Source organism: Phyllobates terribilis, unplaced genomic scaffold (assembly GCF_046119375.1).
Source record: "Phyllobates terribilis strain yellow unplaced genomic scaffold, ASM4611937v1 Scaffold_11__3_contigs__length_659146591, whole genome shotgun sequence".
NCBI classification, from domain to species: domain Eukaryota; kingdom Metazoa; phylum Chordata; class Amphibia; order Anura; family Dendrobatidae; genus Phyllobates; species Phyllobates terribilis.
In genome coordinates, this window is record NW_027362771.1 from 395,728,144 (window position 1) to 395,743,064 (window position 14,921).

At 47.6% G+C, this 14,921-nt stretch overlaps 1 long non-coding RNA gene across 1 annotated transcript in view; it reads left to right on the forward strand.

The window, feature by feature from the left end:
• The window catches only part of LOC141165198 (uncharacterized), a 28,472-nt gene extending 16,370 nt beyond the window's left edge, over nt 1-12,102 (forward strand). The window contains exon 3 of the long non-coding RNA XR_012251088.1: nt 11,352-12,102. This is a non-coding gene — a long non-coding RNA (uncharacterized lncRNA). The remainder of the gene's footprint in view (nt 1-11,351) is intronic.
• Nucleotides 12,103-14,921: the final 2,819 nt, after the last annotated feature.

Here is a 14,921-nt window from a genome sequence, read left to right on the forward strand (position 1 = left end):
TCCATCAGGTTGCAAACTGAATAAAAAAAATTTCTGCATCTAGCTCTGAAAAAATATTTGGCCTTCTAGCAGTGTGTGGGACTTGTTCTATTAGTCCACCTATACTGACCTCCATCAGGTTGAAAACTGAATATATTTTTTTCTGCATCTACCTCTGATAAAATATTGGGCTTCTAGCTGTGTGTGGGACTTGTTGTATTAGTCCATCTATACTGACCTCCATCAGGTTGCAAACTGAATATATTTTTTTCTGCATCTACCTCTGAAAAAATATTGGGCTTCTAGCTGTGTGTGGGTCTTGTTCTATTAATCCATCTATACTGACCTCCATCAGGTTGCAAACTGAATATAATTTTTTTCTGCATCTAGCTCTGAAAAAATATTGGGCTTCTAGCTGTGTGTGGGTCTTGTTCTATTAATCCATCTATACTGACCTCCATCAGGTTGCAAACTGAATATAATTTTTTTCTGCATCTAGCTCTGAAAAAATATTGGGCTTCTAGCTGTGTGTGGGTCTTGTTCTATTAATCCATCTATACTGACCTCCATCAGGTTGCAAACTGAATATAATTTTTTTCTGCATCTAACTCTGAAAAAATATTGGGCTTCTAGCTGTGTGTGGGACTTGTTGTATTAGTCCATCTATACTGACCTCCATCAGGTTGCAAACTGAATATATTTTTTTCTGCATCTACCTCTGAAAAAATATTGGGCTTCTAGCAGTGTGGGTCTTGTTCTATTAATCCATCTATACTGACCTCCATCAGGTTGCAAACTGAATCTAATTTTTTTCTGCATCTAGCTCTGAAAAAATATTGGGCTTCTAGCTGTGTGTGGGTCTTGTTCTATTAATCCATCTATACTGACCTCCATCAGGTTGCAAACTGAATATAATTTTTTTCTGCATCTAGCTCTGAAAAAATATTGGGCTTCTAGCTGTGTGTGGGTCTTGTTCTATTAATCCATCTATACTGACCTCCATCAGGTTGCAAACTGAATAAAAGCATTTTCTGCATCTAGCTCTGAAAAAATATTTGGCCTTCTAGCAGTGTGTGGGACTTGTTCTATTAGTCCACCTATACTGACCTCCATCAGGTTGCAAACTGAATATATTTTTTTCTGCATCTACCTCTGAAAAAATATTGGGCTTCTAGCTGTGTGTGGGACTTGTTGTATTAGTCCATCTATACTGACCTCCATCAGGTTGCAAACTGAATATATTTTTTTCTGCATCTACCTCTCAAAAAATATTGGGCTTCTAGCTGTGTGTGGGACTTGTTGTATTAGTCCATCTATACTGACCTCCATCAGGTTGCAAATTGAATATAATTTTTTTCTGCATCTAACCCAGCCAATAGTTTTGGCCTAATACCACAGTTTGGCCACTCAGCTCTGCTCGGTTACCATCCATTGTTTTTTTGTGCAAACAACTCCAGAGTTGTGAATTAGTTAACCACCAAAATGAGTGGAAAAAGGCCTGCTGCTGGTGGAAAGGGGAATAGGCGTGTTGGGAAGGGGAAAAAAGGTTGTGTCCGTGGGGTAGGTGTTAAAGCAACAGTAACATCTGCAGAAGAAAGACCATCTTCCAGCCAAACTAAAATGTCTACTTCTTTTAGCGGACAATGTGATAAGATCCCTTTCTTACGGCCACGCCAATCGCTACAAATTCCAGATGAGGCACAAAAACAGCAGGTGCTTCAACGGATATCAAGTGCTCCTTTAAGTGGGCTCTCCTCCACATCAACTTCAACATCACAAATACTCCAGTCCTCAAAGGTGTCACCCAAATCGCACTTGCTTCCTCACAGCTCCCAAATCTCCAGCTGCCCGTCTGAGTATGAGGTAGAACAGATGGTTGAGTCTGCAGAGCTGTTTACTCATACTATAGCCTGGGAATCAGAGGTCGACTCCAGCGCTTCTGTGAATCCAGACGAGGAAATGATCTGCACTGATGCCCAGAATCTTTATGAGTCAGATCCAGGACCAGACGCAGAAGGTTCTGACCATAATGTAGACCCTCATTCCCAAACTGTAACTCCTGTTGGTGGAGACAATGAGGAAGACGATGATAAGACGCAAATACCTGATTGGAGCGACAACTTTAGTTTTTTGTCAGGGCAGGAACAGGTTGGCTCTGAGGACGACGGGTGTGATAACACACAGGGTGATGATGATGAGGTTGGAGATCCCACTTACTGTCAACCCACAGTCAGCCAAGAGATGAGGTCAGCAGAGGAGGTGGAGGAAGATGCTAGTGACGACGAGGTCAGGTTGCGCCTTCCTGGACAGAGACGTAGTACTGGAAGCACGTCAACAACTGCATCCTCAAACACAACTCTGCCTCTCACCACAAGTCGTGGTGTCTCTTCAGGTCGCATGGGTGCTAAGCCTTGCATAGCCTGGGCATTTTTTCAGATCGATAAAGATGACCCAACTCGTGTTATCTGTAACATTTGTCAGCAAAAGCTAAGTAGAGGCCAAAAAATACATAGTTTGAGTACTTCATGCATGAACCGGCACATGGACATGAAGCATAAGTTGCAGTGGGAAGCTCAGTGTGCTACAATGCGGCCTAGCCGGCCGGGCCAACCACCGTCTGCCATATCTTGTGCATCCGCGGCCTCTTCATCCTCTGTGACTGGGGGGACAGCAGTCACACCTGTTTTGGGGCGCAGACCTGCCACCTCTTTACCCGCAACAGCCAGCGTGATTGGCAGGTCATCATTTTCTTTGGAGGTGGTAACACCAGCTGGTGTTGAGCGCTGTCCGACATCGATAGCACCACCTTTGGATCAAGGCAACCTAACATGTCCGCCTGCATCTTCCTCACAGACCGGCAGTTTGCCGGGGACACCCTTATCAACCCCGTCTAAGCACAATAGCCAGCCCTCGGTCCCTCAGATGTGGACAAGTAAAAGACCATTTCCTCCTAGCCATGAGAAAGCTAAGAGGTTGAATTTCACCATCTGCAAGCTCTTGGCTACAGAAATGCTGCCTTTCCGCCTGGTGGACACAGAGGATTTTCGAGACCTTATGTCCGTCGCAGTGCCCCAGTACCAGATGCCCAGTCGGCACTACTTCTCAAAGAAAGGTGTGCCTGCGCTCCACCAGCATGTCGCACACAACATCACCGCTTCTTTGAGAAACTCTGTGTGTGACAGGGTGCATTTCACCACAGACACTTGGACGAGTAGGCATGGACAGGGGCGTTACATGTCGCTGACTGGGCACTGGGTAACTATGGTGACAGCAGGACAAGGGGCTGCTGTCCAAGTCTTGCCGTCCCCACGAGTTGTGCGTCAATCCTCTTTATGTCAAAGTTCCTCCACTGCTTCTGCCTCCTCAACCTCCTCTCGGTCTTCCACCTGCACCCAAAGCCTGTCTGGTCATGCCACAAGCTTTCTAACTGCGCAGAAGGGATCCTGCACACCTCCTTACTATGCTGGCAGTAGGGCTCAACGTCATCAGGCGGTTTTTACATTGAAATGTCTGGGAAATGTGAGTCACACAGCTGAGGAGTTGTGGTCAGCTCTGGAGAACCAATTTCATGAATGGTTGTCTCCACTGGACCTGAAACCAGGGAAGGCCGTGTGCGACAATGCTGCAAACCTGGGTGCGGCCCTTCGCCGGGGCAATGTCACACACGTGCCTTGTATGGCTCACGTGTTGAACCTGGTTGTCCAGCAATTTTTAGCCCACTATCCCAGACTAGATGGCCTTCTGCAGAGGGCACGGTCGCTGTGTGCTCACTTCCGCCGTTCGCATCCCGCAGCTCAGCGACTTACATCTCTACAGAAGTCGTTGGGCCTGCCACTTCACCGGCTAAAATGCGATGTGCCTACCCGGTGGAATTCAACTCTGCACATGTTGCAGCGACTGTGGCAGCACCGACAAGCCCTGGTGCAATACGTTCTGACGTATAGCCTGGGCCAACGAGATTCAGAGGTGGGGCAAATCACGCTGGAGGAGTGGTCTCAGATCAGGGACCTATGCACCCTTCTGCACAGTTTTGAAATGGCGACGAAGATGTTTAGTGCTGACGATGCCATTATCAGCATGACTATTCCGGTGATTTACATGCTGGAGCACATGTTAAACAGAATTCGGAGTCAGGTGGTGGCACAAGAGGAGGTGGAGGAAGTAGAGGAGGAGGAGTTGTATGCGGAAGGGCTAACATCTGCAAGGTCCAGACGGTCGGCAGCACCAAGGCGGCAGGCATGTGAGGGTGGGGGAGATGGTTTTACCAGGGCGCATGGTAGCAGCCAAACTAGTGAGGAAGGTGCAGGAGCCCAGGAAGAAGTGGAGGACGAACTGATAGAAGACTCATCAGATGAGGGAGACCTTGATCACATTTCTGTTGTGCGAGGTTGGGGGGAGAGGACAGAGGAAGGAAGCATGATTGTTACCTCGCCACCAACACAACAGGGACTTGGTGCTCCTGGATGCGCAACACACATGAGTGCCTTCTTGCTGCACTACCTGCAACATGACCCTCGAATTGTGAGAATTAGAAATAATCCTGACTACTGGGTTGCCACACTGTTAGATCCCCGGTACAAAAGTAAATTTGCAGAAATTATTCCTGCCATAGAAAGGGATGCACGCATGCGTGCATATCAGCAGAGACTGTTGCAGAATCTTACATGTGCTTTTCCACAAAATACCAGTGGTGCACGTAGTGAATCTCACAGTTCCAACTTGCCAACCATGGGACCGTCAAGTGTTCAGCACTCAAACCGTAACAGAACCACAGTATCTGCTGGTAACATCAATTTTGCGGAATCATTTCACCACTTTTTTAGCCCATCCTTTGCAAGGCCACAGGAGACAAGAAGTCTGACACATAGTCAACGCCTAGAGACGATGGTACAGGAGTATCTCCAAGTAAACATTGAAGCCACGACTGTGTCACTGGACCCTTGCTCTTTTTGGGCTTCCAATCTGGATAAATGGCCGGAGCTAGCCACTTACGCCTTGGAGATCTTGTCATGCCCCGCAGCCAGCGTTCTGTCTGAACGTGTGTTCAGCGCTGCTGGTGGTGTGCTGACAGATAAGCGCACGCGGCTCTCCAGTGATAATGTAGACAGACTCACGTTCATAAAGATGAACAAATCATGGATCCGAAACGACTTTTCTACCCCTGTGTCATCCTGGGGAGAGTAAAAGCTTGATGATTGGTTAAAATCACCCTACCAACCGTTTTAAGCTTTCAAATTACTAATCATGTTTATCTGTATCTTGACTGGAAAATAATTTGGGCTTTGTAGCAGTGTGAAGCACTGATCCTATTAGGCCATCTATACTAAAGCTTCACCAGATTTAAAATTTAAAATAATTTTTAGCTGCATCTAGCCCGGAAAATAATTTTGGGGCTAGATTTCCTTTTATGACAGAATCACTGACTGGGTGGATCAGGGAAATGCTGTAGATATAGTATATCTTGACTTCAGCAAAGCATTTGACAAAGTATCTCACACCATCCTTATTGAAAAAATGACCAAGTATGCAATGGACCAGGCAACTGTTAGGTGGATTCATAACTGGCTTAGTGATCGGACTCAAAGGGTGGTTGTAAATGGCTTCACATCCAGCTGGATGAATGTCTCAAGTGGGGTACCACAGGGCTCTGTCCTGGGACCTGTATTGTTCAACATCTTTATCAATGATTTAGATGAAGGAATTGAGGGTAAACTGATTAAATTTGCTGATGACACAAAGCTAGGAGGGATAGCTAATACTAGAGAAGAGAGAGAGAGGATTCAAAAAGACCTAAATAAACTGGAGCAGTGGGCAGCAACCAACAGAATGGTTTTTAACAGGGAAAAATGCAAAGTACTACATCTGGGCAATAAAAATGAAAAAAGCATATACAGAATGGGAGGAATAGAGCTAAGCAACAGTACATGTGAAAAAGACTTAGGTATACTAATAGATCATAGACTGAACATGAGTCAACAGTGTGATGCAGCAGCAAAAAAGGCAAATACAATTCTGGGATGTATTAACAGAAGCATACAGTCTAGATCACGTGAAGTCATTATCGGTCTTTACTCCTCTTTGGTCAGACCTCATCTGGAATACTATGTGCAGTTTTGGTCACCACATTTTAAAAAAGACATAGACAAACTGGAGCAAGTTCAGAGAAGAGCGACCAGAATGGTGACTGGTCTGCAAGCCATGTCCTATGAGGAACGGTTGCAGGATTTGGGAATGTTTAGCTTGCAAAAAAGAAGACTGAGAGGAGACTTAATAGCTGTCTACAAATATGTCAAGGGCTGTCACATTGTAGAAGGATCATCTTTATTCTCATTTGCACAAGGAAAGACTAGAAGCAATGGGATGAAACTAAATGGGAGGAGACACAGATTAAATATTAGAAAAAACTTTTTGACAGTTAGGGTGATTAATGAGTGGAACAGGCTGCCACGAGAGGTGGTGAGTTCCCCTTCAATAGACGTCTTCAAACAGAGGCTGGACAGACATCTGTCTGAGATGATCTAGTGAATCCTGCTTTGAGCAGGGGGTTGGACCAGATGACCCAGGAGGTCCCTTCCAACTCTACCATTCTATGATTCTATGATTCTATGGCTCCGAGATGCGCAAGACACATAAGTGCCTTCTTGCTGCACTACCTGCAGCATGACCCTCATATTGTCAGAATTCGAAGTAATCATGACTAATGGGTTGCCACACTCTTAGATCCCCCAAACTTTTCGATCAACCTTTTCATTTTAATAAAGACCAAAAAAATGGTCATTTTTGAAATTATAAGCATTAGCAGGTTGTTAGAAACTGAAATCAAACAGTTTTCAACTCAAAACTTTATTCTAGGTGATGTTACATTTTCACATAGGACCCCTTGTTCGAAAGGAGCTTCTGAACTCTCTCGTCCATTGAATTTGTCAGGTTTTGGATGGTTTCTGCTTCAATTGTTTTGCATGAGGACAGAATACCCTCCCAGAGCTGTTGCTTAGATGTGAACTGCCTCCCGCCATCATAGACACTCCTTTTAATGATGCTCCAAAGGTTCTGAATGGGGTAGAGGTCAGGGGAGCATGGGGGTCACACCATAAGTTTGTCCCCTTTTATGCCCATATCAGCCAGAGATGCAGATGTTTTATGTGCAGCATGAGATGGTGCATTATCATGCAGAAAAATGATCTTGCTGTGAAATACACGGTTCTTCTTCTTGAACCATGGCAGGAAGTGCTGTTTGAGAAAATCCACATACATTATGGAGTTCATCTTTAGCGCCTTCAGGGATCCTAAAGGGGCCGACAATCTCTCTCCCCATGATTCCATCCCAAAACATTACTCCACCTCCTCCTTGTTGGCGCTGTAGCCGTGTTTGCGTGGGGTGTCCATCAACCAGCCATCCTCCACTCCATCCATCTGGACCATCGAGCGCTGCACGGCACTCATCCGTGAACAAAACTGTTTTGAAATCAGTCTTCATGTAATGTTTGGCCCACTGGAGCCGTTTCTGCTTGTGTGAAGTGGATAGAGGAGGTCGACAGGATGGCGTATGCACAGCTGCAAACCTCTGAAGGACCCTGCATCTTGTTGTTCGGGGGACGTTGGAGGCACAAGCAGCTTCAAAAACTTGTCTGCTGCTATGACAAGGCTTTTTGGCCGCTGCTCTTTCAACCTGACGTAATTGCCTGTAGGAAAGAGTCCTCAATTTGCCCTTATCAGCACGCACACGTGTGTACTGTGAATCAGCTACATACTTCTTGATTGCCAAGACACTTCATCCTGATCATCGCACAATGTTGATTGTAGTCATGCCTTGACCTAAACACTCCACAATTTGTTGCTTCTCAGCAGCCGACACATCCTTTTTCTTTCCCATTTTGGCAGAAAATGTAGGCTGCTTAATAATGTGAGAGAGCCTTCTTAAGTAGTCTTGCCTTTCATTGGACACACCTGCCAAACTAATTAGCACAGGTGTCTGCAATTGCTTACAGTGATATAAAGAGCCCTGACACACATCACCATCAATGAGTTTAACTGACAAACAAACAAATTCTTCCCTTATCACTCCTAAACACTTTTTGCATAATAATTTGGAACGCAGTGTACATGTGCTTTTCCACAAAACACCAGCGGTTCACGTAGTGAATCTTACAGTTCTAACTTGCCAACCGTGGTCTGTATGGAGTTGTTCAATAAAGGGCCCAAAATTAAGATAACATAGATGGGAGAGGTCTCTATGAATAGGAATTCCTAAGTATTTGATACCCTGTGAGGGACAGGCAAAGGGAAAGTTGGACTGGATGGAATCCTATATGGATTTGGGGAGGGAGACATCGAGGGCCTCAGACTTCGCTGCATTGATTTTAAAATTTGACCATGTAACAAAGTGATCTATTTCAGCCATAACAGCAGGGATGGATATATGTGATTGAGTGATATATACTAGGACATCATCAGCAAATAGAGAGCACTTGTACTCGGTGCCTCCCACCTCAATCCACCTAATATTGGGGTTATGGCGAATTGATGAGAGCAGGTGCTCCGTCACTAGGATGTATAAGAGAGGGGACAGAGAACATCCCTGCCTTGTCCCATTGGTGATTGTGAAAGGTGATGAAAATGTTCTGACGCGCCCCCTGGGCCTTGGGACACCCGGAGCCGGACCCTTTTTGGTGGATGCTGATGGTTGTAGTCTCCGTGGCGGCAACCCGGTTCCATGGCTCAGGGCGGTCAAACCAGTGGCGGAACTATTTATGTGGTTTTGATGTTTAAATGTCCGACTACGCCGCCCGTGGATTGCGGTCAGAGTGAACCGCCGCTCCAGGGCAGACCGCTGAGGCTGGTGTTGTGGGTGCAGCAGAGCGTAGCATAACTCCCCACGGGAGGAGTATAGCCTCAGGGCAGTGTATGCGGAGGATGGGGGTGATGGTGCAGGGCAGCAGCAGTAACGACACGGAGTCAGTGATGCAGTCCAGGGCCTTTACTCACAGTTCTTATTATCCAGACCACGTCTGCAGGTAACGGCTGCCCACGTCGTACTGTGCTCACCAGGTGAGGGGCTCAGACAACTCCCAGATAACTTTGGAGCACTTCACAGGACCCCCTTTGTGTGTCCTTTGTCTGGCCTTTCTTACCAACACTTCTGTCCGGCTGCCTCGGGCCTCCTCTTGGTAAACTTGGCGCCAGTTTCCCTGACCCTATGTGGTGCCTTCCTAGCGGGTGTAGCGAGGGTCTGCGCCACATAAAATGTCAGAGCCTCCGGTTTCTAGCTGAGGGTCGTTTCCTGCCTCCACTAGTTCGGGGACCGGTCTCCCCCTTTGGCCTGACCCCTCCACGCAGGTGGATTCGGGCGTGCGGTGGCGACTCGCCCATCCGCACCCCTGGGATCCCTTCATTCCTCGTTCCTGGAGCCTTCTCCGCTCCTCTTCCTTCCTTCTCCCTCTTCCAGGCCTGGGCCTCTGTTACTAGGCCCGCCTCCGGAGCAGAGCTCATGCAGAGCCCCTGCTCCCTGCCACTTCTGCTCAGACTTCTCTGCACTGAACTAAGATGGTGCCCACCTTTTATACTCCCTTCTCAATGCACCCAGGAACTGCTTCCTCCCTGCTCCTGCACTACAGGGTTCCCCTTCCTCAGTGTTCCCTCCCCCCACTCCAGCCAGGGACAGGGACTGTCGTGCCCATCTCAGGGGCATATTGGTCGCCCTGCCCCACGGCAATGTGGTGTAATGCATGCAGGTGTCGGGTCCTGATCCACACTCCATTCTTACCTGAGAGTGAGATATCACACCTCTGGGTGAGGTGCAATACGTCTGTAGCAACCGAGCCCTCAGGGTGCTACAGTTCCATTTATCTTCAGCCTAGGTGACGTATTGCGATACAGGGCCGTGATTTTGGCTATAAAAGGGTCCCCTAGACCCCTACCCCAAGCTTTTTAAGAGAATCATATATGGCGTGCCAGGAGACTCTATGGAATGCTTTCTCAGCATCCAACGAGAGTATCTAATTACAAATTTTTAACTGCATCTAGCCCAGGAAATACTTTGTGCCTAGTAGCAGTGTCTGCTAGTCAGCGGATTATCCCGGCTGTTAAGCAAGCTACACCACCTGTAGTTTAGACACTTAATTTTTTCAAAGGAAATGATTCGGGACCATGGGATACTTAGTGAAGAGCATCAGGAGGCACCCCAAGGCATAGGGGCTGGGACTGGCATTAGGATGCCTTGCGGTGGACAGCCGAGCTCGATCCTTATAAAAGCTTTTTAACTGCAGCAGCTTTAGTGGACGCTACTGGAGCTGGAATTACGCGGCTGCTGGCATGAGACTTGCCCTCCAATAGATCCTTGTAAATGGATTTAAAGTGTATTCATTCAAATTAGAGAGACAATTTAAATTAAAAAGCTTAGAGCTGCCTCCACCACAGGGGGGCTCGCTCGACCCACCAGCGGACAGGCACCAGTATTGGGAGAGGGGGGCTGGCCGTCAGGGTTCACCGCGGCTCTGGCACAAACCCGGCGACATGGAGGTGGCACGGGCAGGAGCGGACTGGCCGTGTCGGCTTCTCACTTTTTGGATTTTAGAAGGGCATGACATGCCTATATCTGTGTCTCCCCCTCCTTTTACTCCTCCACCTCTTTTATTTTCGCATGACTATATGTACTTGTCACTTTTCCATGTGTTAGTTATGTCTTCTGAGAAGTTTGTCAGCTTTTGGACACCCTTGAAGGTGTTTTCTATGTGTTTCTATGTGTTTTTGTTTGCCTGCCATTGTTTTTAACGGTGTTCGAAGGTGTTCGACGAACAGTTCGACGAACAGTTCGGCGAACACACGGGTGTTCGACGAACCGAACCGAACTCGAACACTACGGGGGTGGCTCAACACTAGTCAGAAGGTGAGAATATATATATTTTTTATTTTATTCTTTTTTTTTTAATGGTACCTGGGTCTGGATGAGAGTCCTCTCATCCACACCCGGGTACCATCCGCACATTAGACAGCATGAAAAGCGCATCAACATATACAGTGATGCGGATTCCATGCGGTCTAATGCAAGTCAATGGCGGCAAAAGAGCAGCATTTCCGCAAAATTAATTGACATGCTGCGGATTTTTGACCGCAGCGTTTACGCTGCGGAAAAATCCGCATCATGGGCGCAGCACATGCGGATTTCAATTGGGGAACATTGCTTCCCTTCTACCATGCGTTTTTCATGCGTTTCCGCGGCGTTTACGCAACTGCAAAAACGCCGCGGAAACGCATTAAATACGCATCGTGTGAACTCAGCCTTAATGATCCATGTAATGAACTTTTTGTGCTTGCGATACATAACTGAAACCAAAAGCTGTTCTAAAATTAATTATTACATATGTTTCTTTCAGACTTCTGCAAAAAAGAGCCTACCATGATTTTAAAGCCTGGATCCAAGGATGCCTGGGGAAAATAAACTGGAGGTCAATACCCTCATGGGTTGTAAAAATTATCCGGACGGTTTTACCTGGCCTAGATAAAGAATATTGTGGTTTTCTAATGTTTCAGGAGGAACCAACTGAATATTTAGAATGATTAATTTTGAAGACTCCCACGATAATTTATTTAGTAGCTTTTGGATGCTAATGGATAACATTTTACCATCAGATATTCAAAGGATGTTTGGTCTAAGGTGCTAAAACTAGTTGTGTGTTCTGTAAGATGGCTAATGGTCGTGTAGTCGATTGGAGGTATGTATCATAGAGATGGCTGGTGTTTGTGATGTAAACCGGAGTATTTTCTCTAGTGCATGCACTAAGGGGTCTAATTGGTGCACCTGGGAGACGGGTTACGGGTTGCAGGGAGAGAATGTGCGGGTCCAGCAACCCACATACTTCACCTCTGGGTGTGGTTACCAGCCTATATAATGGAGGCTATTGTTTGGCACATCTTCTGTGTTTGGAGGGAGAAGGCCTCCTGTGTGTTGTCTCCAGACTGAGTTGCGTGCTGGCGCTTACCAGCCTGTGTGTCCACAGGTCCGCTTTACCAGAGACTTTGCTAAAAGGACTCTTTTGCTTTTGCCTGGAGTAAAGGCTGTTTGTTTGCATTTTTCATTTCACGGTTTATGAAGCCAATAAACCACTATGGACATTTAAAGAAACATGCCTCCTTTTTGCCTCTCATCGCACCTGAGTGAGTACAATCCCTACAGTTCATTTATTTGAATGAATACATTTTGTACTTTGCCTTGGGCGCAGATTATTACAGCATTTGATGTTTTGAAAGATTGTATTGTCTTGGCTATAAAATAAAATTAAAAATACTTTTTTTTTTGTGTGTACATACATACATATAAAAACTATTAAAAGTGCAACATCAAGAAGGAAAACTCATGTAATTATGAAAATCATAGGATCAATAGACATGTTAATGGTATGCAAATGTAAAAATGGAAGTAAAATATTCAAAACATCTCAATTTATTTAGTATTGTGTATGAAATACACATATCTTACAAGCCTTGGCTGCTATCAATTAAGTATTAATGGTTTCTAAAGACTGTTCTGCCATGCTGAAAGCGCTTGGATGTGCTAGATGGGAGACTGCTCCGGAGATGCTGCAGGCCATACTAGCACATTTAGACTAGTCAGGCTGCTCACAGTAGCACAAGCAGCATGTGGCCTGAAGTTGTATTGAAAAGCAGCCTATGGGAAATTTTGGAGAAATAGCTGTACCACTGGTTCCACAACCAAATCAATGTAATGCTGAGTTGTTTATGCTCCTAGAATGAAGACTAGAGCGGTACTGCTAGCATACAGTATTCCAGCTGTAACATACCTGGCGGTGTCCTTGCATAGTGGTCCATCTCCCACTGTGCAAGAGCGTGCACTTGATTTCCAGTCCAGACTATCACTTTGGCTTCTTTCCATATGGTCTGCTTTGCTCTGCTCTGTCTGCTTAGGGCAACGCCCGCTGAACTTCCTGTTTCTTGTAGCTGCTGCAGACACACCCCTGATGCTTCCTCAGCCTATTACTGTCTGTCACCTGGTATTTAACCCAGCTCCTCCCTGGAATCCTTGCCTGAGCATCTTGTTCTGTCAGTTGGCGCCTAGTCACTGATGTGCCAGGTCCTGTCTATGCTTCCTGCCTTGCGATATCAGTTCCCGTGTCTGAACTGTGTCCTGTCTGTGTACTCTAGCCAGCTGCCTTTCCTGGAGGCTGTAATTCCAGGCCCGTGTGAACACGCTCTTAGCCTGTTCCTTCCGCCCTCTAGGGGCCGCATACCTAGATCTGTTGTCTGTGTCCTTTCCCAGTGTCTGTTCCTGCCCTAACCATCTTCCAGCCTGTTTCCCGTTTCTCTCTACGCCCATATCTTCCCTTTTTCTGCAGAGTCTGAACTCGTACCTAATTCCTGCTCGTTGTCACTGTACTTCCGTTTGTGAGTTTGTGGTCCACTCGCTACTTCACTGCAAGTACCCTGTGGGTATCTGGTTCTGCCTTTCCCTTCCTGTCTGTTTCGTTTGAACAGAGCCCTGTCCCCTCTGCTCTGCCTTGCTCGCCGCTCCGGCGGTTCTTGCCAGCTCTGCCTTGCTCACCGCTCCGGCGGTTCTTGCCTGCTCTGCCTTTGCTCACCGCTCCAGATGGTCTCGCTCTGCTCTGCCTTTGCTCACTGCTCCAGGCGGTCTCGCTCTGCTCTGACCCTTTCCTCGCTGCTCCGGCAGTCTCGCTCTGCTCTGACCCTTTCCTCGCTGCTCCGGCAGTCTTGCTCTGCTCTGACCCTTTGCTCGCTGCTCCGGCAGTCTCGCTCTGCTCTGACCCTTTGCTCGCTGCTCCGGCAGTCTCGCTCTGCTCTGACCCTTTGCTCGCTGCTCCGGCAGTCTCGCTCTGCTCTGACCCTTTGCTCGCTGCTCCGGCAGTCTCGCTCTGCTCTGACCCTTTGCTCGCTGCTCCGGCAGTCTCGCTCTGCTCTGACCCTTTGCTCGCTGCTCCGGCAGTCTCGCTTTGCTCTGACCCTTTGCTCGCTGCTCCGGCAGTCTCGCTCTGCTCTGACCCTTTGCTCGCTGCTCCGGAAGTCTCGCTCTGCTCTGACCCTTTGCTCGCTGCTCCGGCAGTCTCGCTCTGTTCTGACCCTTTGCTCACCGCTCCGGGCGGTCTCGTCTTGCTCTGCTCTTGCTCGCCGCTCCGGGCGGCCTCACTCTGCTGTGTTTGTCCACCGCATCTGCGGTTCTGTTCCTGAGTCCCAGTCTGTACTGGGTCCTATCCACTCTGTGCTCCAACCTGTCGTACCTGCCAGTACCTCCCTGCCTGCATACCAGTCGTGCTTACCAACATCCACCTGCCTGCATACCGGCCGTACCTGCCAGTACCTCCCTGTTTGCATACCAGTCGTGCTTGCCAGCATCCACCCGTCTGCATACCTGCCGTGTCTGCCTGTACCCACCAGTCTGTGTATTAGCCTAACCTGCCTGTTCCTGTATTTCCCGGTGTGGGTCAACAGCCGTGTCCGGGGTCTGACCTGGAGTAGCACCTGGTCCCTCTGCTCGGTCCCTCCTTGGTGCACTGGCGTCGTATGCCGTCGTGCGACCTTGGTCGGATCGGGTGGTTACTTAGTTACGCCCCTCCAGGCATTGACTCTCCGGTACGGTCCAGTGGAATCACTACATATACACGCACACGCCAGTCAGTCCGGGCGTGTGCATTACACCAGCCCACCCCATAATCTCAGGAATAGGATCGGTGTGAGATTCAATCACGAAGGCCTCTTCCTGACGTTGCCACATTGTCTCCTGACCAATTTCTGGCTATCGCTGCATCCAAGACAAAAGTGCCACTTTTTAATGACGAGGATAGACCTCTTTTCCAGCTTCCATTGCTATCTTGCTTTGCACCATGATAACTTTTGAGAGCAGGAGCGTTAGTTCAATGAAGAGGCCTTCAAAAAGGAACATCACACAGTCCTAGCCTAAGGCATTTATATAAGTG